Source organism: Dinoponera quadriceps, unplaced genomic scaffold (genome assembly GCF_001313825.1).
Source record: "Dinoponera quadriceps isolate SergipeBrazil2010 unplaced genomic scaffold, ASM131382v1 scaffold115, whole genome shotgun sequence".
Classification (NCBI taxonomy): Eukaryota; Metazoa; Arthropoda; class Insecta; order Hymenoptera; family Formicidae; genus Dinoponera; species Dinoponera quadriceps.
In genome coordinates this window covers 2,202,150-2,227,926 of record NW_014554511.1, presented here as the reverse complement: position 1 = coordinate 2,227,926, position 25,777 = coordinate 2,202,150, and the positions used below count along the sequence as shown (strand labels likewise).

General features: G+C 34.2%; 1 protein-coding gene across 2 annotated transcripts in view; it reads right to left on the bottom strand.

Moving 5' to 3' along the window:
• LOC106751711 (synaptotagmin-10-like) overlaps positions 1-25,777 on the bottom strand; it is a 37,489-nt gene that overhangs the window by 11,358 nt on the left and 354 nt on the right. The window lies entirely within an intron of this gene.

The window sequence follows — 25,777 nt, the reverse complement described above, 5'->3', positions numbered from 1 at the left end:
TATGCAGTTAAAATGGATATTGAAGAACAGGTATTAATAACTGAGCCAACATTTGTCATGGATACTTTAAATGATATATCTGGCGATGAAGTAGCTGGAAAGCGACAAGAGGATCGCAATTTGACCATTGAAAATGGAAAACCATCTTTTAAACCCTGGCGTGTGTTCATTAATCACATCGACAGCTATCACGGAAAGACAATTGCTGATGTAAGTATATATCTTTCTTTCTTAATACAAATTTTACACGTATATTTTTCAACATGAAATTAAGAATTTAGCACAAATGCTTTGAAAAGAAAGATTATATATTCTATATAATTATAAAAAAGGAAGAAAGTACGTTCTACTCCCGTAATTTATATCGTATATCTTATTCAAGACGGAAATACAATTATTAGAGAAAAATAACGTTGAAAAATGAATACACCCGAAAAAGAAAAGGAATACAATGAGAAAAATAGAGCTATTATGCAATATCAAAAGAGATTTTAGTAATACAGAAGATTTCTCTAACACAGTCCCATTCCCTAGGAACATAATGATTAAAATTTCAATTAGACGTGCGTAATAGAAATATGCACTAATTAACACATATATAACAAACGATCTTTTAGTTTTTTTTGTAATATTTCTGTAAGTCTTTTATCTTTTATCTTCTCGTTTCTCATTAAAACCGTAAAAGTAAAGTTTGATCGTTAAAATTATAGATGCAATATTAAAAGTCATTTTCGTACGGGTGATATGTGTATAACGCTAATTTTTATTTCAATTATCTGAGCTTCGGTATTATCATTTCTTTTCTAATTTTATACGTATGTAGATCGTGTTTCGATTAATATGTTATTAATACATGAGAAGGTTCCTAAGAGAATAAATTCACCGTTGAAATACCTGAAGCACGGTAGCGAACGTCTTCATATGCGATCATTGCATTTTTTTTACATTTTTTACACTATTTTTGGAAATAAATTATAAATTTCGTGAATGGCGTTTGTAACATTGTCTATCTGGCCTTGGCTTTGTAATAAAATTTAATCAAATTTTAGTGTAACAGAAGAAATATTTTGTGTTATATTTTATAACGATTTCATAAACAAGTGTACGCTTTTCCCCTAAAGGGTCATTCAACAATTACGTCATGTCAAGAGGGNGGGGGGGGGGGGGAGGGGGGATCTATTTCCGCGATGTGTGATGGCAGGGAGAGGGGGAATAATGGACATGGAACGTCACATTAGGCCTTCGATACGCGATGTTTATTTTCGTGTTGAATCTAAAGAAATCTAATAATATGTTAGATAGCGAAGGAGGTAATTCCACATATGACGTAATATTGGAAGTCCAAATATTTTATGACAAAATACGACAATGAAGGGCGGAGGGGGGAATAAAAAATATTTCAATTTCGCGTGATGTAAATGTTGAATGGCCTCTAAAGTGATTATTAAATTGCTATAAGTTCGCACCGATTTCTCGTGTTAATTTAAATATCCCAAGATCTAAAACACTCACAGTTGCTGTCGGATACTGTGTACGTTGATCCGCAAAGTGCGCACGTAGACGTTCCACCCAATGAAAATCACAACGAATTCGAGGACAAAAGCAACAAACACCCGGAGAAAGATGAGAGAGAAAGAATAAAGTGGCCGAGCAAAAGCGATGAAGTTCCAATAAAATATGAAGTGATCGGTACAGTTCTGGACCGCGAGGTAATACTCTTGAACCTTTTTCTACCTTTCTTTTTTCCTTTTTTGATTTTAAATTTGATTAACAGCGCATTTTCAGCGTTTAGAGATTGACGAATTTGCCTTTATCAGACATCACGTATTTTTCTTGTATTCCATACTCGCTAAATATATCGATATACATATATACGTGGCGTGTCAGCAAAGTAAGAGAACTATTTATAATATTTCCTCAAAGACCGACAATATTACAAAACTGGGAGTAAAAAAAATATTAAGATTATGAGTACTACTCCCAAACGTTTTAGTCTTTACTCATGCTGTCAAGGTCATGACCCTGAGTAATTTTAAAAGATTTTTTAGTCGAAAGTTGTTATTTCTTAAAATGTCATTCCCAAAGAAAATTAGAGAAAATTGGATGAGGGACAGACTTAACTCTTCTATACATTGTCATATAACAATAATATAATAATATATTGTTTTAACGAATAATTGAACATACCATCTTTTTAAATTAGGTTTCATTATTTTTCTAACGCATCACATCTCTAATGGATTTGGCCGATGCGTATCATCACTATCTTTGCATTATGCATCTCTGTACATTTTACGTTAAATTTTATCTTATATTATTTCATGCAATGTGGGCGGATATCGGTAATAAAATAAACTGAAAATAATTGCAAGAAACAAAGGAGTTTGTACGGCGGCAAAATCGACGTCGTCAAGCCAACTTTTACGTATAACACCATATAATTTCCATTCCATAGTATTCGTGCCCAGACAATGTGACAGTGATTATGAGAAATTCGGACGACAAAAATCGCCTTTTATCCGAGTTGATGACCTGCGGTATCATTATTTACGACATTACCCAGGAGCCAAATCAAATCGAGGAAGCATCCTGGATCTTAAAAGGTTTAATACATAGTAAAAAATTTGGTGTTAAATTTAATACATTTCACATATCTCAAACGGTCCACACAAATTTTTTTAATTTAATAATAATATAGGTGAATATGTTGAAAAGTAACATAAACATATACAAAAATTAATATAAAATTAACGTTCATAATATATGAATTGACACTGAAGTATAAAATATGTTACTTTAACACTTACAAATGTTGTTTTAACACATGTTTATCAATTCAACGTAATCTAAACAGTACACGATGTCCTATGCATGTTCTGTGGACGTCTTTAGGACATCGAGACGTTCTCAGGATATCTTCAGGATGTTTGTACTGTTCCTTCCTAGGACATTTGTACTATTTGAGGAAATATTGAGATAGCATAAATACAATATATTAATTAATACACAGATATTAAAATTCTTAAACAAAAGTTTTAAGAAAGACCGATTTTAACACAAGCACAAAATGTTTTTTATTGTGTGCAAATAGAGAAAAAGCATTAAAACTGATATACGTGTGGCGAATCGACATATGTTTCTTAGTTGTAAATTCTTTGGACAGAACATGGATTTCGTCTACTATATATAATGTAAATGAAGTTGAAATTTGAAATTTCTGTTTGCAAGAGTACTCGGTTGTGACACATCGTTTAATTTTCGTTGTATTGAAGTTTTGAGCTATCTTTTGTGAAAATTAAAATAACTAGATAGCTTTAAATATCCAGTGAATACATATATATAATTGTACAGTTTTGTTACAATGTAACAATGTAACAAAACTGCCGTAACTATAAATATAAAACATGTAACGAAATATAACATGCAATATAACACACACACACACACACACACACATATATATATATATATATATATATGTATACACAGGGTATATCATTTAAATTGACGCAAAGAAATATTTCGGAGACAACGAGTTAAAAAAAACTAAAACACACGTTCCATGATTTTAAATGGTGATTGAAATGTTATTATTAGTTTTTTAATTTAGTTTGGTGTAGGCGTTTTCAAGGTCACCTCAAAGTCAACTTTGTTTCTTAAGCGAAAATTTATATTTTTTAATTATAGAATCTTATTCTACGTAAAAAAAACAACTTTTGTCTGAAAAATATTTTCGTACGATCTCTATTTTTTAAGATATTCAGGAAAATATCTACGAAATTATTAATTTTTCACTAATTTTTTACTCAATTCTATCCAACTTATAGAAAAATAGCAAAAGACGAAAATTGCTTATTTCCTTCTCATAAAGCTCTAAAAATTTTTGCATAATTTTTTATCAACTTTTTAGTACTGCATTTTTGTATGTGTGGGGTTTTGAAGCCATTAAATATTACGAAGTGACGAACCGTGAGATCCTTATCTCTGACATATACATACGTATGTACACATACGTATGTACACGCACGCACGCACGCACGCACGCACACACAACGTCAATTCGCATGTGGAGATCTTTTTATTTTATTTCTTAACCTGAATCTAAAAGGATAGATTATGTAGTATTCATATTTTAGTTACAATCGTCTCATAATTTAATTAAAAGTAAGTCGCCCTATGCGCCACGCGATCACGGAAGTTATTAAACAGCGAAGATTAACTTTAAAAGTTATACATGGTGAAACGATTATAATCTTAATGCTCTTATCAATATGAAGAACAGCGTCTTCGGTTTCCAGAGATCGTCCGTGCACTGGAATGCGCGGAGAAGGGGTCATCGAAAGTTCTCAAACAACAGGAACCAACACGTTACTTCATGTTGATTTCTACAATAATGACATGGGCTCTTACGAAACCGTTAGATCCTGCTGATCCAAATTTACCGTTCACCGAAGCCGATTATAGAAAACGGAAGCCACATCCGAATTTTAAGGAGCACATACGGTGCGAAAGAGAGGTCGTAACTGTGAAGAAGCGCGCTAATTTAAAGAGCAATCTGAAAACTCTGGTCATTTGTTGCGGCGTCACGTTCGGCGAAAAGGAAGGCATGCTTCACTATCTTTTCAAAATGGCATGGCAAACCGCGCTATTTTTACCGATATTTGGCAAAGGACATAACAGAGTACCGCTCTTACATGTCCGCGACTTGGCCGCGTAAGTAATAATAAAAATGTGCCAACACAAGAACATATTTTCATGCTCTTCTTTTCAACACCTTCTCTTACTCGTATTGTAAATAACGATATTATCGTTACTTATAATATCGAACGAAGCGAAATCAAGATAACTTGTTATGAAAAGATATAGACTTGTTTCCAATATCGATTTCTTTTATTACATCAGTTTTGATATTGAGTCTTAATATTTCTGATTACGCAGTAGATTCCAATTATCCGTAACGATAGAGGTTTTATTTACTAATTACATAAATAAACGTGCAGAAAAGAATGGCATTGCTTTTTCCTGAATTTTGTGTTTTCATATTTAATATAAACAATTATATTAATTATTATATATATTATTATATTAATTATTATTATAATAATTATATTAATTATTATATATATTAATATTCAATATTGAGATATGCATTCTTATACCAGTATTCAATATTACAAATTTATGTTGTATCTTAATATGTCTTCTTACATGTCATTGAGTATACCATAGATTTAACATATTGTGTTATGCGTGCATATATATTGTGAGAATAATTCGACGGTATTGATTATTTTATGGTATGCACCGTTTTAAAACGCTTCTCAATTCACCAAAAGATAATATCATATTAATGTCGATACGCGTGCCAACGTTGAGAGTATTAATATATATTGGAATCGCGTGCCGCAGCACACTGAACTTCTAATTGTTCGGGTTGACCAAATCCGCCATCGGCAATTTGATTTTCAGAATAGTATTAGCATCGCTGCAAAATTGGCCCTCGAGGAGGTACATCGTTGCAGTGGAGCGAGAATTAATCTCGCAGAATACGATTGTTAAGGTATCTCAATAATTAACTTCGCAATACACATGTCTCGAGAACATATCAATTAACATTAAATCTATTCCCTTCATACTATCTTCCGTTTCTTCTTATCGCTTGCACATTTTTTTCTTCATTTTACACGAAACTAAATGTTCATAGAGATAACGGTGCAAGATCAGCGGGAAGGTCGAGAAAAAATTTGCATTCGCCATAATGAAATGATCCATAAACTATAAAACCGTCGTCGGTTATTAGACTTTTTCACACTGTGTTGACTTTAGTTATTCGAGATGGAGGGTTGACGATAGTAACCCACTTTATATTCCGCTTTACCGGCACAAACCAGTTTTTGAAGCATCTTTCGTCCTACTTAGGTAAACTGGTTTATGCAAGTAATACGGTGAAAAGAATTGAGTATTTAGAGTCGGTTTTAACAAGCCTGTCGAAAGACCGGCTCCGTGTTTCTTACCTTATCAAATTATCAAAAGATTTTCTGCTCAAATAAGACCGCGGAAATTTTCGCAGTAGTATCACCGTTGCGATAACTGAAAATATGTCTTCATAGATGACGAATTATAAAAACGCCTCTAAAATAAAAAAAAGCAACTAGGGAAAATATTTACGACTATGGATTTTTATGTTTCTGGATAGGAAATCAGCCGAAGACTTGGCACCGGTAAGGTAAAAAGTGTAACGAAGCAAGAGGCTCTACTTTTGCCCGAAGTTTCTCAATGCATATACGACACGATGACTGTGGATTTAAATATCGACCCGGTATATATTATCGATCGAATAAACTGGCAATTCGACCTGCCGTTTCAAGGCGTCATAGACGAGGTCATAGAGGATTATAAATCAGCGCGAAACTTGTACCCAGTGAAAATAATCATTCTTGGTCCACCGGCGTCCGGGAAAACGCGAGTCGCTCGATATCTCGCGGATCATTACGGGATACCTTACATTTATGTGAAAACATTAATATCCGATACGATTCAGAGATTGGTAAGCGTGTGATTTATGAGCCAACGTTTGTGAATGATTACCACGCGCGATCCATTTGTAACTGTTGGCAAGTAAAATTTGTAATTGCAATTATAAGACCGACGACATCGGAGCTATGAGATCAGATGGGCAACGAGATGACCTCGAAAATACAGCAGAAGATGACAACGATAAAGAGGATCAAGAAAAGGCAGAAGAAGAAGTAGAGGAACAAGATGAAAAAGAGGTCATCGTGAGCACAGCGCAGTTGCAGGAACAGCTTGATGAGATCTGGACCAACCTGGCAGCGAATAATGACCGTCTCGACGACGTCGTCTTGAACAAGTTATCACTTTATTTGTACATAGAGAAAAATATTTCTTTGAATTTAATATATATATTTGACTTGGGTTTGTTTGAAATAAACAATATAATTAAATATCAAATGTCATTTTGTTTGAATGAAAATGTTGTTATTTCACTAAAATAAACCATGTTGCTTGATAGAAAAACAATATTATTTAAAGGAAATAATATATTTCATTTTTAATAAAAAAATTTATTGTATTATATATTAAATATTGTTCCACCGAAACAAAGAATATCTTTAATACTTTTTTCTACTACAGTGTTATTTCTTTCAAATAATGAATTATTTATGACAATCATTATAATGTTTAGATAAAAATACAAGAGAACGTTATTTAACGTAAAAGTATTTATTGCTTGAGATATTAAACAATCCTAGTTGTTAAATTAAATATTCATTTATTTATTCTCTTTCAGAAAACAAATTTGTTTCAATTAAAGAAATTTTATGAAAACAAAAGAAATATTTTTCTCTGTATATGCTAACGTGCATCGCGAACTTGAACATACCATTCGAGTAAATGAATGTAAAGAAGCACGTGTCTTGCTATTTTATTACACTTTGGCTTGTAACCAAAACGCGACATTCTGCGATACAATATTTACATCAAAAGTAGTTACTATGCCGTATTTTAGGGAGTGACAAAGTACAAATTCGAAAATACTGTAATATTCGATGGAACGTGATATACAAAAATTGCTACTAAAAGAGTAGTACTACTCTGTCCGGCGAATAATATTAAAATATTAATTAATACGAAGGTTGTTCCTGAAGCGGCTAAAATCAAGAGACTGTTTGAATCAAGGATACGTGATAGATGGATACCCCAAAACCCTCGAACAAGCTAGAATGCTATTTCTGATTGGCGAGGAAGATTTGAAGGAGGAGAGGCAGGTGGAAGATTTCGAGGATGAGTTAGAAAACGAGAACACGGAAGTGGAAAACGTCAATATACCGATCCTGCCGGAAATAGTCGTAGTTTTGGAAGCGAGCGATGAATTCCTGAAAGAACGTATTATGAACTGTCCGGAGAGTGAGATACAAGGCACACATTACACGGAACAGCACATGCTACGACGCATGAAAGAGTATAGGTATTAATAACGTGCGCATAACAAAAAGAATATCGTGGCTCAGGGCAAACGTTATTCTTTATTCATACCATAATATCTTTGGCAAATCAATATTGATGGCTCGCACGTTCAAATAGGATTGGAAAACGGCGGCGATAAAAATCAATTATATAAGCAACAATTTGTAATATAGAACAAAGTGAAACGTATCGCGACGGTTTAACACGAATTGACGACTGGAATATACAGGTTGTTTCTTAACATGTGATACCCACTTCAGCACCGGACTAGAGACACAAAAACAATAAAAAAATTTTATACAAACATATATCCTATTTAACTTTGTTTCAGAGTTATAGTAATTTTTGTTTCCAGTAATCTAAAAATTCTAAAATTAATTTAGAAATAATTTGACATCGGCGCAATTGCTGCGAATGATTTATTTCTATAGAACTCGAACTAGAAGAAGCTGAAACTATTATCATATAGATGTGCAGAAAATCGACAGCATGACACATTTTCAACGAATGTCGTCCTGGCACCAAAAGTTAAAATGAATTTAAAAATTATAAGACGGAACATTGGTTATATATGACCCAATTTTATATGACGACAACTGCTAGCTTGCATACACGCCGAAGATGATCATTTCGAGCATCTCCTATAAAGATAAGCAACCGTAAATTATTGGAGACAAAAATGGCTATAACTCTGAAACAAGGCCAAATAGGATATGTGTTTATATAAACTTTTTTTTATTGTTTTTGTGTTTCCAGTCTGCTTCTGAAGTGGTTCCCACATGTTAGGAAACACCCTGTATAATAATTGGGAATCATACGATAATTGAATTATTTCATGTCAAGACACATCTTAAACTTAATTTACTTTTGTGATTTTTACACAATCGCAGGATTTCGCGCTGTGTGTTTTTTGTATGGCATTATACAAGATGAGTCAGTTAAAGTGTTACAAATTTATATGTCAAAAACGAAGCTTTTTAGAGAAAAATATTTCATGTAAAAGTTTTGTGACTTCGAGAAGATATAAGATGGTATCAATGGTTTATCCTTGGGTAGACCTTTGAAGATCTTTCAGAAGCTTTTTAATTTCTTAAATAGAAATCCCCAGTTTTCATTGCATATTCTTATTGCATATTCTTACCTCGAAAGTTTTTCAAAACATTATGATGAAATATTTTTTCATTAAGTATTTTTTAGGTTATAAAGCTTAAAAGTTAAATTATCGCCAGCATTAACATTTTTCAAGGTGTAGCACGTGAAAGTTGCCCGAACAAATTTACATCTCTTTTGTTTTTTATGTGTGTATGAACAAAAGATTAAAAAAAAATATTTATTCAAGATGTTTAAAATGGTGATCCACTACTGCAATAAATTTCAAAGTTCTTTTACGAAAACACTCTCGGGTTAATATTTCTGATGTTACTTCAGTACACTCTCAATGAATTCTGTCTTTCATGTAAAGTCACAAAACTTTTGTACGAAATATTATTCTCTAAAATGCTTTGTTTCCGAGATATAAATTTGTAACATTTTAATTGATTCACCCTGTATATACATATGTGCGTGTGTGTCAATGTATTCAATCATATTTTATATTTTAGGGAGAGAAATACGGACGATAACACACCGCTGCAATTATTCGATGAAATGGAAATTCACCCACTTCTAATTTCTGTGGAGACTGATGTTTGTCCAGCTATGTTTCCCACAATCTGTCAGATTCTAGAAAAACTCGGAAAACCGAGAAATTATGGTCAGCGATAATTCATATATTCTCACGGTAGCCCCGATTTTCTCTGCATTTCGCGATACCCACATCAATACGGTCTGTTTCCGATATCGTCAGCAGTACAACAGAACTTGGATAATCGTAGAGCTTATATAGAGAATTTACTCTATTACTTAATTATTACTTATTATTAATTTATTACTTTCAAACATTTAGAACGTTGTATTATATAATAATTGTATCCATTCAAAAACACCTCACTGTTCGGAATTAAACTGAATTAAATTTAATTCGCATAACTTGAACGTTTAACTTCCGTAATTCGACGAAGTATTTATTTTTTACCAGGGCCAACAGTAGAAGAACTAGAAGAAAGACGAAAACATATCGAAGCAGAAGCGCGAGCTGCCGAAGTCGCGGAAAAATTGCAACAGGAACGTGAGATGTTAGAACGTAAAAGGCAACATGAGAAGAAAATGAAAGAATGGGTTTGTAGATTCTTTAATAACTCGAAGCCAAATTAATTTTGGCATGCATATATTTTAATTTATCTATTAGCTAAATCGGAAAGTCCCGTCTATTTTTTTCCAAAAAGTAAGATTTTATTTAAGAAACAAAATGAAAAAGTACATCAATCAAAATAACGTCCATCGATAGCAATAACTTTTCCTCATTTTTCGGGCAGCAAGCAAATTCGGCGGCGAAAGAATGACTTATCTTTGGAGGCTATCCCAGTCAGAGAGCCATTTTTCGAACGTCTTCATAAGAATTGAAGCGTTCCTCAACAAGTGTGTGTGCCATCGACCGAAACAAGTGGTAGTTGGAAAGGGCACAGTCTGGTGAATAAGCCGTATGAGGTAGCACTTCCTAACAAAGTGTTTCTAACGTTTCCTTGACAAGTTTTGTGACGTGAGGCTGAGCGTTGTCATGAAGGAAAATCGCTTTATGCTGTCTCGTTTCATATTCTGGTCGTTTTTTGTGCAATGTTCGGCTCAAACGGATAATTTGTTCTCGGTAGAGATGTCCTGTGACTGTTTGATCAGATTTCAACAGCTCAGGGTACACTACACCCTTCCGATCCCATCAAATACAAAACATTGCCTTCTTTCCGTGGATATTCTGCTTTGGCATCGATGTTGAGGATTAGCCGGGGCGGCAATTGGTTTTTCGACGTTTGGGGTTGTCAAAATATATCCATTTTTCATCCCCAGTGATGATACGGTGCAAAAATCCCTTTCTTTATTGCCTAGCAAGCAGAATTTCGCAGATGGTTTTTCGCCTTTTAACGTCTCTTGGCTTCAGTTCATATGAGACCCATTTTCCTTCCTTATAGACCTTGTTTGCGTTTGACATGGGGCTTCGTCCATCAATGCCTACAATTCTTCCAATGTTTTTGTCCAGAATGCTCTTTGTTCTCCATATCAAAATTACCACCTTTAATGCGTCGAAACTATTCTCTGCATGTTTTATCGGAAGGAGCACTAATACTATAAATTTCTACAAGCATTCAATGAGCTTCAGCTGTAGTTTTCTTCCATTTGAAGGGAAAGATTAACACTTCGCGCAAATAACGCTTATATGGCTCAAATTTCGACATTTTCGATGCAGTAAGAAATAATATTATTGATGCGAATGTATACCTTTATATACTGAATTTTATTGACAGATGGTAAATCTAAAAAGTTAAGCTTGGTTTAGATATTAGAGTTACCGACAGTTCTGGCTATAGCTACTCGCCGCTAGATGGATGGAACTTTCAGATTTACCTAATAATATTTTAATTTACCTATATACGTTTATTATATACAAAGAGAACGTTATATATATTTTCTATACAGGAAGAGAACGAAGTCTTCGGATTTAATAAATTTTATTTAATTGAAACAAATAGAATGTCCAAAAAATTTTTCTATGTCATCTTTACTGATAACCGTTGAAAACAATGCAGTGAGTAGCCAATATATAACGGATATTGTTAGAACGTACATTATAGCTAACCAGTGATGCTATGATAGCTCTCAAATTGTTAATCAAACATTATATTGATTAACCCAAAAAATAGAATAGATTGAAACACGAAACATATAAAGCAATACATTTTTCCAACCAAACAACATGTAATACATCAAATCAAAGTTTAAAATGTAAAATCAAATAATATATATTATAACATTTTATATATAACATATATTATATATATATAATATATATATATATATAAAAGTTAAGAGCAGAAGATGGAAATAGTGAAGATTGTATATATATATATATACACAGTTATTCTTTCAATCGCAAATCGCTCTATTATTCTTATAAATATCGTACTTTTGATACGCGCGAAATTCATGCCTACATATCGGTGAATATCGGATAGCCCACCGATATTTCATATTTTCGCCGACCGCTCGTAATACTATAATATCCCCAGCATGAATGCATGGTGCATGAATCTTTTACGTCACGAAATTATTCTCCATAAATTAGGAACTCGTAAGCGGATCCGAAGATTAAATATGCCTGACAAGCTGAAAAGGCGGTTTGTAATATGAATCTGTTTTTTGCGTACGTCTACAGAAGTTATGCGACTGACTGGCATTAATCATATTTGAAGTTCGCGGAATAATCGCAGGCAAAATTCGTGCCCACGATGTATTCATTGACGGCCACATTAAGCTACTAGCAAATGCAAATATAATTTGATCGTACTCAGCCACGCATACGATCAATCTTTCGTATATACGTAAAATATATACATTAAATTATATATATTAAAAATTATATATTAATTATATAATTATATATTATAAGATAATATAATAGAAAATAATTTTATATATAAAATAATATACGAAATATATATATCAAATTACAACTAAAGACCCTTATGAAATCTTGTATTTCCAGACGAGGCTGGCGGAAAAGTTGGAGCAAGAGGAGTCAGAGAGGCTTTGCATCTTGGCGGAGCCGCTGCGACATTATCTCGCGACGTACGTTCTCCCGACATTGACAGAAGCTTTGATCGAAGTTGCAAAACTGCGTCCGGAAGACCCGATAGATTTTCTTGTTAGTATCATCTTGTTTATTCTTGTTTTCTGTCCGTCGTATCTATATTCGTATTCAAGAGATAATGTCTGTCTCGCTGACATCACTAATTACAATCTCATCATAATCAATAATAAACATTAATACGTTAGTGATTCTACTGTCGGATTTAAGAGAGCAACTTCCTTCAGGAATAAATGCGTTATGCTTAGTTTTATGTATCTATTTTATTTGAGTATATCTCTTTATTATTCTTAATTTGATTAAATTCACAGTTTATTTGACGCCTCTGATTACAACGTATGCAATGTTTAACAATTATTCTCACAATATGTTTCCCTTCTCCTTGCCTCTCTCTCTTCTTCGCTTCTGCCAAAATGCCAGGACGAAATTAATGCAATGCGAACTAATTAATATAAGGCAAACTAGAAGAAACAATAAAGTTTTTGCCAGACAGACATATCGATTGACGCTGTGTTATCATATAAACTGAGAAAAAGCCGTTTATTCCATAATATGCTGTATCAAGTTTTACAACCGATAATTCGCGCGGCGTTGCTGTGATCAATGCGTATCTGAAGTAGCGTGCAAAGTAATAGTTATTGTTCTATTTCCTATGTGAAATATATATATACAGGATGTCTAATTTAATTTAGGCATCCAAATATTTTGAAAACAGCGCGTCAATGGAAAAAGAGTTTTAGGGAAAAGTTATATGATTTGGAGAGAGACATTAGAAGGCGACGCTGGTTTGACCTTTGATAGTCTTCTGAAGGTCACATGAAGGTCACTTTCAATTTCTTAAACGAAAACTCCTACTTTTTATTACATACTTTTATAGTTTACCTCAAGAGCTTTCAGAAACACTATAATACAATATTTTTGCATTAAGTACTTTTCGAGTTATAAGTATCGATACAAAATGTAAATATTTTAACATTGAAATATCGATATTTAAAATATTGATACTGTATCGCTCATCTCTAGCCATAATTAGTTTCTTCTCAACTTACGGGAAACTTCTACCGATTCGCTCCTTTTTCGACCGGTTACGTTAGATTTTTGACTGTCAGTTCAGCGGTTCGTTGAAAAAGAAACATTTCGCGCGCGTGTGTGCGCGAATGTGAAAACAACTTTCACACTTCGAATGTCGTTCTTGTGGAAATCGATAGGTTGTTGCTCACGATTAGACGCCGTTCCAATCCGGAGCATCGAACTGCGGAAGGAATAGGAGCATGACCGTTCTCTTGGCTCTCTGTCGACCATATCGAGACCTTCTATCTATAATTTCGTGATTTCGAGCTTCGCTGGTTCCGATCGGCCGCTATTACGGAGAAACGCAAAGGGCAAAGGCAATTTTTTTCACTATCGGCTTCAGTAATCGTCTTAATTCGTTCTCTGTTATTCACGATAGATCTATTCAAAAATCGCTAATGCATTTCTACCGCTCGGTAACAAATGCCCAACTATTTGCACGTTTGAAGATTTTTTAAAATAGTGTCTCGAAGTATCAAAGTTTAAAAAATTTATATAATGAATGCAACAATAATCTCATTTTGTAATATTCTCAGTTATTAATAATTTTAGTTGTCCTCTGACGTCGCATCATTAAATAATTTGACAACATAAGCATAAACCCGCGTAATTCGCTTTGTAGCCTATTTGCAACAAGTTATAATGGAATTTTCGACTTATATTTCTATTTTCCGATTCCCTTTAATTTTATATTCATCTATGTACTATTCCAAAAATCCACACACGCGGCTTTATAATAATAATATATCACGATGAGTGTATACTCGAATGTGTATTCGTGAGAATTTTTCACGAACGCACCTGCTAGCTTCCAACTCGATCAAATTTCTTTCCTTTTATATGTGTTTTCTTCTCAATTGGTATTAATTCTCGTTTTGTAAACAATTTTTTTCTTAAATATGAATATTGGAGGTATTACAAGGAGAAAATGAAGTAATGAGGGAAACACAAAGAAAGGCAAGGAAATGATAAAAAGAGAGAATGCCGAGAAAGTAGAAAGGGGACAAAAGAAGATAAAGAGAGAAAAGATAAAGCCGATAAAGTAAATTTGAGTTACCCTCGACGTTTCCCAAAGGGCTCGGCAAAATTGGTATTTCGTGCTTCTGCACAATATATCTGCCTTTCAACGTTCATTATTTAAAAGACAATCAATTCGGACACAATGCATTCTTGGTATACGTCACATCGCGAGTTGAGAGACAATAAGAGTGCAAATACGTTAACACACGCACCCTCGAAGTTGCCGCTTTCCAAAGGAGATATTTACGACTGCACTTCGATTACCAACCACATCCCCTCAATACTGCGGCGAATTCAATGAAGGGAATCGAGCCGCTTCCTACACATTCAATGAGTGAAACTTCAAAAGTCAAACGGTCTTCGCTCTCTCAGATATCGTTGTCCATAAATAAATTACCGATACAAGCGGATGGAGCTTATCATACAAAAACTGCACAATTTTCAAGGGTTCTCTCGGCAAGCACTTTTTGCTTCGAAAACCAACAGGACGATGAACCGGCCGGGGAGAGAAATGTCGACCGTCTGCCTGAAAGTTCGTCGCGTCAGTTCGATCGATCCTTTATAGCGATGATGTACATTAGTCCTCGCCAAGTTTCGTGTCTGTCTCGTCTGGTGGCGAATTTTTGGACGATATCAATATCCAATGTTTGCCTTAGATGATTCATCTAGATGAAGATGAGGTGAAATTCCGAAAAATTCATTTTAGATGAGATGATTTTACTTTTAATTTACCCACATAAAAGATAAGTAATGCTACTTATCTAGATAATTTTTTTTTTATAATATTGTTTTCATGAGAGACTTTATAAAAATTTATAATAGAAATTTTATAATAAATTTATAATTAAAAAAACGCAAATCATAAATTTTCACGGTCAAGTAATTCGTCAACGTAATCGCTCTAAATTTAAGGATCTAACAAAAAAGACCAATAATCATTGACTACTCACTAATTGCTATATTTTCTGAATGCAATCATTATTTCAATTTTCTTCTATAAAGTCCATATCAAACTACCGATTGTGAAGGCCGATCTGACTGGCGGTTGCGATTGTCGACTTTTAAAGGGCTTATTATAATGAAGCATCATGTAACTAATCTATTGGAATTAGTCCATTAAGAATTTGCAGCCATAATCGACAGTCGGCTTTCACAGATGACAATTTGATACGGCCTTAAAATGGATGGATCAAGTGAAACAAATTGTCTCACTTTGACTTATTACACTAGTTCAACAATGCAGCTAAAAAGTACAGACCAAAAGAGACAAAATCGAAATTTGTTGGTTCGTTGAAATAAAATCTCCAATCCTTTATCTGTTACGGGCTAAACGCATAGGTCCATATTATTTCATTTATTTGATTGAAAAATGAGTTCAGAATATGAACCGTAACATCATTTCAAATCATTTTTAGATGAGATAACGTGTTTTTTTTATCTAAGATGAAGTTGAATATATTTTGAATTTTTTCCATCTATATAAAGATAAAGATGATCTATTTATTCATCCAGATGATGATTCAGATAATTTTATCTAGATATCAGTAAACACTGTCAATATCTTCGTCGGTAAATACGTTCTATATTCAATTAATCTATTCTTGGTGCTTGAATATCTTCGTTCGTTAGATTCGGATTATCGAGAACTCGATTTGCAAAGATTCATCTCTGAGAAGCGCTATATTATGTGATTACAAAAACATATACATATCGAAATTTCACGTAGATTTAAAAAGTATTGCTTCTCAAACGTAATATTAGCACCCGCATGGCCATATCTCAATGTTGAAATTTTCTAAATCCGTCTACTTTCTATTATTAGCCACGTGCGCTACGATAAAAGCGACACCGACATACCTTTCACACAGAGATAATGTCGTTCATTTCTACGTGGACTGCGTGCAAACAAATCGAGGTTCCAATGTTGTTAGGGAAATATCGAGACACGAACAAGCTCGAGATTGCGAGCGAAATAGGACACGAGATAACGCAACAATAAGCTAGTATCTTTAAATGCTTTTGCATAAGAGAGTGGGTCGCTTATATGCAATCCAATTTATAAAGGAGAATTAATAACGACGTGGAACAAGCGATATAACGCGATATTATGATCTGGATAAAATTACTAACGTGACATAACATTTATATAACTGAGATAAATACAAATAAGTGGCGTAAAGAACATTTCGCGGAACGGTTTACACTATTGCGAATATATCTCGAAGGTGTATACGTGCATAAGAATTGTAAAAAAAAAAGAATGAGTAAATACATAAAATAATTTGTCCCGCGTTTCCGATGAAACTTTAAAGTGTATACGCACACAAAGACATACGAGAATGTTTTAATAAATTAAAAAAAAAAAATGAAAATACAATTTTTTGGAGCAAAATAAGTTTTAATTTTCAATATAATCTCTATTAGGTTCAATATATTTGGTGAAATGATGCTCAAATTTTTCTATGCTTTCCATATGATACGACTTATCTTTTTCCTCAAAATAACCGTTTTCAGCATAAATTACTTCAGTATTCGAGACAAATCTCTTTCCACCCAACTATTTTTCAAGTCTGAAAATAGGAAAAAGTCACATGGAGCTAAATTTGGAGAATACGGTGAATAGTTGACTAATTCGGAGCATAATTCATGCAATTTATCGAATTGATTATTGAAATTGCAAATGTATAAGCTGGTGTATTATTTTAATGAAAGGACACTTTTTTCCTTGCCATATAGGGACGTTTATTCATGATATACTCATTAAATTGATCCAATAATTGATCCATTCCAAAAAACAATTGTCATGACCTTTCCAGCTGATAGAACAGTTTTTATCTTCTTGGGCGCACATTCATCAAGAGAAGTCCATTATTTTGACTATTCTTTTGTCTCTGATATATAATGATGGATTCATGTTTCATCGACGGTTACAAAAGAACGAAAAAAATCCTTTCGATAACGCTTAAACCTTCCCAAACAACGCTTTAAAATGGTTACTCGATTTCGTTTTTGATCAGTTGTGAGCCAACCCGCGGTACCCACCAAAGCACGTAGCTTTTTCATACCTAAATTTGTGTGTAACATGTTTCAAACTTGTTCGATTCCTACAATTTCAACAATCTCATGCACTTTCATTCTGTGATCCTGCGAACACGATATCATGAATGTTTTTAATCATTTTTGGGATTGTTACCGTTTTTGGATGACCCAAACGTTGCTCATTACTTGTGCTTGTGCCACGTTTGAATTCAGCTATGAATATATATATATATATATATATTCCAATTATGTACTGCTGCATTTGAAGATACGAACTCACCCAAAATATTATTAATGTCTTCGATGATTTCTGCAGGCTTTAAGTCTTTTAAGAACAAATATTTAATGACTGCTTGCAAGACGATTTTATCAATTTTTAAAAGAAAGTAACAGTAGTTCACTAATTCAGTAGATAGCTGTCACACAAAACCAATTGGCGAATCTCAAGCTTTGTACGTAGAAGTTTGAAGAATGATATATTGTAGATGTCAACTATCATGTCAGTTTGATATTAGTGTGGCTCCATCTAATATAGTTTCTAAGGACATATCAAACGTCCCTCAAGAAAATTAAAAAAATTAAAAGAAACCAGAGAATTTTCGTATTACGTTGCGGGATCTCGGTTTACTCGTTCATGTAACTAAGCTTACCTTGAAACTTGAGTTTGAACTCCCTTCAATCATAATAAAGCAATCGATACACCCATTAAAAAGTTATTTCGTAACATCGAAGCATCGAAGGAAATTGAACGCGTTATAGAAAGTACTTGGATACCGTCCAAGAAAATGTACTCGACTAACGCACGTTAAACAAAAAATAACAGGAAAGAAAATTAATTCTATATAATGCACATTAAAAGATTTGTCCCATTAACAAATATTATTATTATTATTATTATTATTATTACTATTATTATTATTATTAAAGTAACGTACTAAATATTAGTATTATTATTGATGTAACATAATTTGCAAGTAACATTTTCATTATCCCAGCAATATTCGATATTATCTTTTGCGTTATCGCTCATATCGCTGCTAAACTGTACCGGTTTAAAGTTGCACTGATTATACACACCATTGTAGCGCAACCGTAGATACACACCTATAAAATACTGAAGTGACACTCACCACAATTGACCACTGTTGCTAATTTATTAACAACGATAAACCTCATATCACCGCCATGCATGTGTACAATGGTTCACCTGTGGCCGCGCGCATATGAAAGAAGGAACGTCATTAAATTCCCATCATTAATAATTGCCAATTATGAAATGTCAAAGATAACGGAGAACGCCAAAACTGATGTATGATACTTGATGCTTACATATGATGTAAAATTATTCATCGCATATATGTATAATCAGTATTTGCCTGCGCAAATTAAAGTCAAGTTGCTTAAGCTGTTTACAAGAACTCTGTCTCAAACTGTCTCTCAATATGTCACCGTGAAAAGATGGGCAACTGAATTTAATCCGATTTTTTCTATTTTTATAAAAACACTGACATCGACTGACACGAACGACTGTCAAACAATTGAGCGTCCAAAATGGCTAAAATTTCACAGGTACCTTTCAAAGCATGTACGATTATAGTACCAGAATGATTTTGACAAATAACGTCATCTTTATATTGAGGCTCAAAACTTTTCAAACTATCCTCGTTATATTTTGTCTCGCTTTAATTTATTGCACCAGTGCAGCTAAAAAGAACAGACTAAAGGAGACAAAACCGAAATTCGTTTATTCGTTGAAATCTAATCTTCAATCCTTAGTCTGATACGGGCTTAACGCATAAGTTTGTATTATTTCGTTCATTTTGTCGAAAAATGAATCCAGAATATGGACCATAACCTCATTTCAGATCATTTTTAGATGAAATGACATGTTTTTTATCTAAGATGAAAATGAATATATTTTGTATTTCTTCCATCTGGATAAATATGATGTATTTATTCATCTGGTTGATTATTTAGATAATTTTATCTAAATACCGCCAAATACTGCACATAATATAGCGCGCGATTGTACTCCTCGAAATCGCGTACCTTCGCGTTTTGCAAATGTCGATCGAAGTTCGTCATTTCCGCTACGGCCGATCGATCCTGCATTAAGTAGTATTTACAGCAGCGTTAGCGGAGTTTATAATAGCTGCATTATTGTGCCAATCATGGCCGCAGTCGTGCGGGCTAATACAAGTAAAACAACGGCGGTAGGCTTCTACGCGATATCCGCAGAATTGAAATGGTGTGAAAGTAAAGGCGGAGCGCGTAGGTTTTGCGACGCAAAAGCACTCCGTCACAAAAATCAGTGAGAAGTAGGACGTACAATATTGAAAGTGAAAATGGATCGTAATATTGAGCATAATAATGCGTGACATATTTCGAAATCATTTACAAGGTCGATTCTGCGTCATATCATTGTCCTATATATTTCATATAAAGATAAGAAATGTGCGAGTTGTTGAAAGTACAGTAGGTAGGAAAAATGTTCCGCACGTAGATTTCGGTTGAATGAAAAATCCAAATAAACCGTTTCTTTCGCAACAACGCAAAATTAACGCAATTCAGTCATAATTGTACTCGAAATATTCTACGATTTAATCGGTCGTTTCGCGCACTCATCGTACTTTACATTTTAGTGTTAATCGCGCCAATGTTCGCGAAGAATTCCAAAGGGTTGAAATATTGTGTTTTCTTTTGTTACGCGAGAGGTTTTAGCGGCGCGCGTAAGATTTATACCGGACATTATCAAGCAAGACGTATTCTCTCATTTCAGGCTGAATATTTATTCAAGAAGAATCCCGAGGGAAAAATGTTCGAGCCGGATTATACGGAAACAATGAGCATGCTTCTGGATACTATTAACCGGCAGCGAAACGACGTCCTTCCGCAGGAAGGATTGAATCCCGACGTGGCACGATTCACGAAAAGCCAGGACGAATTATCCACCGCAGGGAGGATGGAAAACAACGAGGATGAGTATAAAGAAATAAGTGTCGATTCCCGAACAAGTTTTGGAATATAACTATATTGACGGTTTCGAGAAAGAGAAATTGCATTTCATCGATCGGATAACCAAAACCTTCAGGAACAAAGCTTATAGGTACGTCAAATTTTTTGTTAAATATCGTTGTGTCTCAGATACAACGCAAGCAGAGAGAGAGAGAGAGATAGAGAGAAACAAAAATGTTTCAAACAACCTTGTAATGCCTCATCAAATTAAATATTAACAATCCACCAAAAATTTATTTTATTATTTATTTCACTAAATTATATAATAATATAGAATAATATAGAAAAATATTATATAATTATATAGAATATATAAAATCTCAATTAGAGTTTAATCTTCATGTATTCTTCATGACTGTAATTTCTAAAATAAAGAAGAAACTCGTTATAAATCTTCTTTGATATTCGATATCACCTTTATACGCAATAGCTTTGTTAACTTAACTGGAGTGACGTTTTTTATGCGATCACTATTTTTTAACCCAATAATTCCGATGTTCATCCGGACGTGACATCGTCTTTAGACACGTGTAATGCGGACTAAATATAAGTTGGCGTACTTAAATGTATCAAGTATCACTACGTATATTTTTATTATTAATTATAAATCGCGTAATCAGGTGTTCAAGAGACAATATAAACATCACAATTTCTCGTTGGTCTCGCGACTGAAGCGATAAATCGTTTCATTCTATCTTCAATCTCACGTCATATTTTGGATTTGAGCGTTCAGCTTATTCTAATGTGCAACAAGCGTTTCAAGCTGAACGTTCGAAACAACGTATCCACGATGGATGGATGTATCTCCTGGATACAAAATAAGATTTTTATAGTCACATGAAACATACGCCCTATTTGTAATTATATATTTTGAGAAATATGTTTACCAAACACGCACAGCTTGATAAACTTGCCTTTCCGATATATTCCCGATATACTGCCGTAAAATCATTTCTGTTACAAAACAAATACGAGAGGAAAACGTATTTAATTAAATTTTTTAATTTAATTTAGACGATAATCATCATAATCATCTTTGATTAAGATGAAATCGTCACTGGCAAACATTTACATATCGTACACATGCGATTTCTCGAAGAAGTTCTAATCCTTGACTGGATAGACAGTAACTACGAAAAACTGCACGATTTTAAATTATTTTGAAAGTTGCTACGAATATCAAAAAGGTAATATAGGACGTTAACTTGATCGTTTTATAGAAATTAGCATAAATATGTAAGGTTTCAATGATAATTTTTTAAAGATAGACCTTCTGACGCGGAAAAGAAATGATTACCACCTTTTTTATAAAATCATATGTTTATCGTGTTTCTTTTCAGAGGCCACAGGCATCTCAACTAAGCGGGTTCACTTTATTTTGCATAATGAATTGCACGCAAGAAACGTCATATGAATATATATATGTCCTACATACTTGCATTTTCGAATGTTATGAATGATTAAAGAAAATGTTCGAAATGCCCGCTTCGTGCGTCAATACATATTACTGTACGCCTTAGCACGTTTCAACTTTATCTGATGTTTGCAAATATCAGATATGAATCCATCGATATGAATCAGACATTTCAATCCGCTAGATTTTTATTTTTGGGGCCATTTAAAATCTATTGTGTATTGTGTATTCAACGCAAGTGAACAATGTCGTATGATCTGCAAGAGAGAATACAAAATTGATTTGATACTATTCGAAGAATACCTGGTATTTTCGAACGAGTGCGTAACTCAATGTGCTCAACACGCTAAGGTGTGCAGTAGCGCGTGTTGACGCACGAGGTGGGCTTTTCGAACATTTTCTTCAATCATCCATAACTCGAAAACTATGTAGGACATATATTCATATGACGTTTCTTACTTATTTTAGTGTGTACATTTATCCCTTGAAATATTGGCGTGCATTTATGAATCACCCTATATACGGGATGATGAATTTTCCACTGTTTATGGAAATATTCATCACCGTTTATGAGTTCGCGCGATCCTATCAATTCTACTTACATTTGCCCGTGGGAGCGCGCGATTAAACGATAGCAGCTTCTTCCGAGGAAAATCGCCAGCTTTCTATCGAGCCACTATGTACTCACGAGGCCAAGGACGAGGATTCCTCATCATTGATACGTAGCTTGCTCAATACTCTTTCGGAGTGCTTTCTCCGCGTTGCTTTAGTACGATCAATCAAATGTTTCCGCGACGAAGTACGCTTCACCTTGTTATATTAATACAGAAATTCCGTACAAGGACAAGGATTAATGCAACGTAAAGCTAATCCGCTTTATCGTTATAATTGCTACCTGCTCGGAGTACATGGAAACGCTCTTTGTAGCGGTGGCGGGCGATTTCCTGAATTATTCGAACACAAAATATATAGACAGTGGCTTGAAAAAAATTAATAAATTATGTTTCTGAAAATAGAAAGAGCCTGAGTATCTACGTGGGGATCTGTGAGGTTAATTATCCGGTGAATGTCTTGCACAGTTTAATTCACGCGGCCTAATCGATTTGCAATATCTACATTGAAAAAAATAATTTGTAAAATAAAAGAAATATATTTTGTTAAATATATTCGTTTAATCTAGATAAATATTTGTTAGATTTAAGAAAAATACTCATAAATGTAAATTTTTACATTTAAAATGATCCATTCTTTTCTTCTAAAGAAATTTGTTTTTGTACATGGATATGTCATATGTGAACAACACGAAATGTTTATCAATCAAAATGTTAGTGATGCAGTAGGTAAGGTGAACGATTCAACAGCCAGAGATCTTAAGGTTCGAATCTCAACTGTACTAAGTACATTTATATAGTAAATATATATAATAGAAGTCAAATAAACATTTTTTCAATCTAAAAAAATTGTTTTCTGGAACTAAGAAACACTTCTTTTAATCGATAAAATATATTAATTTCAATCAAATAATTATTTAATTAGGAGCATTGAAATAAATCATTTTTTTTAATCAAATAAAGTTTATTTAGTTTTTAAAGCTCCTCACTTCTCCTTTGGTTTTAAAGATACTTCGACTGTCCTTTAATGATGTCAGCAACAAGGAAAATCATACTAATTTATGTGACGGTATATGTGGAAGTAAAAAAATATACGCACAAAACACTTGTGACTGATTCAGTACACTTATAAAAATGTCCGGACGCTTTCCTTTAATCTGAAGAATTAATAAATAGCCGTAACTCTTATAATAAATTAGTGCAACGTGCAACTTACGTTTTTAACCTGTCTCTTCTCATAATTTCTATTACGTTAATTTTATTTATTAATTATTCAGGTTAAAGAAAAGCGTCTGGATATCTTTATAAGTGTGCGGAATCAATCATGTTAGTGTTATTTTGCGTATATATTCTTTGATTTCTAAATAAACCGTCACATAAATCGGTATGATTTCCCTCACTTCTGACGTTATCAATGAAGGACACCCAAAGTGAATATCTAGAAATAATAAATATTTCTTTCAATGTATCAACCTCTCTACCAACTGGAATTGGGTCGGTGTAGTAACCCGGTTTTAATCGATACAATGTGACATCGGTATTGAAAATAGATCTGGATCGGAGACGTTTCCTCTGGTTGAACGATCGACAGGCGGTGTTATGTTCGCGTCGGCTGCCAATTTCCGCCGGCTGTGTTACGGAATCGCGACGTAGTGGGGCGAAGTCGCCATGTTCTTTATAAAACTTCATCGGAACCCTTATCGATTCTTATAAATATAAATAGTGTTGAGGCTCGGCTTTCGTATTGGAAGCGGCATATGCACACGCGCGATTACACGCGCGAGTCAGTTTTAGTGGCATAATGTCGACGACAATAACGCGTTGACGGGACATTAACGCCGTAAATCGCTTTAACTTGAAGACGTGACGTGCCTCGTGAAGGCTTGATACGTATGTGCGCATGTTGCACGATTCGATTCGTGTGCATTGTAATTTATCGGGACGCTAGCGCGCGCGCAATAGATAGTCGCTGGATGCGATCGGACGTCAAATCTCACTTCGTATTCGTTACGATATCTGCTCTCTGTGAATTATACAAATGTACCTTGTCAATAACTCCGTCGGTAAATTAAATATGAACCAGGTTAGTGTTGAAAGAAAAAGAAAAAATGTTGGACGGTTTATGACGTTCGTTCTAGTTTACAATAAGTCCTGTAAGCCCTAAGAAATTGGCCGATCACAATGAAATTATAAAAGAATAATCAATTGTGATCGGTCAGTTTCTTAAGACTTAAGGCTTAAGAAATTGACTGATTACAATCGAATTACAGAAGAATAATCAATTGTGACTGACCAATTAAGGCTTAAAACTCTACTGTACACCTAGCATAAGTCCTAATCTGCAATAGATGCTTTAAGCCTCAAGTCTTAAGAAATTGCCCGATCACAATCGAATTATAGAAGAATAATCAATCGTGATTGGTCAATTTCTTAATGCTTAAAACTCTATTGTAGACCTAGCCTTACATTTCGAGCCTCGAATCAAGCCAGTCGACATCCAGCACAAGTAGCCAAAGTTAAGTGACTGACGTCGAATGATCTCCTCGGAAGAATCAGTGTATGACCGAGTGACGCGTCGTTAGCGTCTGTTAACACACACTCTGCGGCCGCGAACTCACATCTACGCCTCAGATTTCCCGATCGGTTCGGCAACCTGATCTCACGGCACCTACAACCGGATTCTCCTGGTGGTGTCGGCGCGTACGTGAGCGGTATATATCTCCGAACACCTGTTAGCAGTCTCGCTCTCGTGTGGGCGGCTCGCTACATCGCCTTTAAAGCGTAAACGTCGAGAGTAGTCCGAATTCCTGCGCCGCTTCGGTCGCCGAGGTCGAAGGAACGAACGAACGAACGAGCGAACGAACGAGAACAAACCTTGCGGCG